Consider the following 1,717-nt stretch of genomic DNA (forward strand, 5'->3'; position numbering starts at 1 on the left):
GAATAGTCAATCCAAAAGTATCAACATGCTTATGGTAATCATTCAGTTCAGTTCAGTTCAGTCGCTCAGTCGTGTCCGACTCTTTGAGACCCTATGAATTGCAGCACACCAGGCCTCTCTGTACATCAACAACTCCGGGAGTCCACCCAAACCCATGTCCATCGAGTTGATGATGCCCTCCAGCCATCTCATCCTCTGTCGTCCCCTTCTCCTCCTGCCCCAATCCCTCCCAGCATCATGGTCTTTTCCAATGAGTCAACTCTTCACATGAGGTGGCCAAAGTATTGGAGTTTCAGATTTAGCATCAGACCTTCCAATGAACACCCAGGACTGATTTCCTTTAGGATGGACTGGTTGGACTTCCTTGAAGTCCAAGGGACTCTCAAGAGTCTTCTCCAACACCACAGTTCAAAAGCATCATATTGCTAAATGTCTTTGCAGTAACTCTGTACCTATTTGTCCTCCTTGGCAAAATGGAAGAGTTATCCTGTGATCCACAGACTTACCCTGTGATTTCCAGTGCTGCTGCTGCTGCTAAGTCGCTTCAGTCGTGTCCGACTCTGTGCAACCCCATAGATGGCAGCCCACCAGGCTCCCCTGTCCCTGGGATTCTCCAGGCAAGAACACTGGAGTGGGTTGCCATTTCCTTCTCCAGATTTCCAGTGCTATTAACCTTAAGATATACTTTGCTAATTTGAAAGTAAAAATATGCTATCTCATCATCTTTATTACTAAAGAGGTTGGACACTTTTATCAATATTTGTCTTTCTTTTGTAAATTATCTACTCATCTCTTATTAAAGGCTTACATACTTTCTTATTGAGAAAGAAGCTTCAGTCAGACATGACTGAAGCTCACTTACTTCAGTCATGTCTGACTCTTTTCAACCCCGTGGACTGTAGCCTGCCAGGCTCCTCTGTCCATGGGATTTCCCAGGCAAGAGTACTGAAGTGATTTGCCATGCCAAGTATTATTACCCCTTTTATTGATGAACAATGAAGTCTCAGAGAGGGCCCAATAGCAAAGATAGAACACATTCATAAGCGAATTAAAATCCATTCCTCATTGCTTATATGTGGAATTTAAAATACAACACTGATGAACTTACCTAGAAAACAGAAACAGACTCACCAACATAGAGAACAGGCTTCTGGGTGCCATGGGGGAGAGTGGGAGGGATGGGGTGGAAGTTTAGGATTAGTAGATATGAACTCAAAATGGATTAAAGATCTAAACATAGGACCAGAAACCATAAAACTCCTAGAGGAGAACACAGGCAAAACACTCTCTAACATAAATCACAGCAGGATCCTCTATGACCCACCTCCCAGAATATTGGAAATAAAAGCAAAAATAAACAAATGGGACCTAATTAAAATTAAAAGCTTCTGCACAACAAAGGAAACTATTAGCAAAGTGAAAAGACAGCCTTCAGAATGGGAGAAAATAATAGGAAATGAAGCAACTGACAAACAACTAATCTCAAAAATATACAAGCAACTCCTGTAGCTCAATTCCAGAAAAATAAATGACCCAATCAAAAAATGGGCCAAAGAACTAAATAGACATTTCTCCAAAGAAGACATACAGATGGCTAACAAACACATGAAAAGATGCTCAACATCACTCATTATCAGAGAAATGCAAATTAAAACCACAATGAGGTACCATTTCACGCCAGTCAGAATGGCTGTGATCCAAAAGTCTACAAGCAATA

General features: G+C 41.5%; 1 protein-coding gene across 1 annotated transcript in view; it reads left to right on the top strand.

The window, feature by feature from the left end:
* The window catches only part of DDX60 (DEAD (Asp-Glu-Ala-Asp) box polypeptide 60), a 130,716-nt gene that overhangs the window by 85,186 nt on the left and 43,813 nt on the right, over positions 1-1,717 (top strand).

The sequence above is a fragment of the Bison bison genome, unplaced genomic scaffold (assembly GCF_000754665.1).
Source record: "Bison bison bison isolate TAMUID 2011002044 unplaced genomic scaffold, Bison_UMD1.0 scf7180017864316, whole genome shotgun sequence".
In the NCBI taxonomy this organism is placed as follows: domain Eukaryota; kingdom Metazoa; phylum Chordata; class Mammalia; order Artiodactyla; family Bovidae; genus Bison; species Bison bison.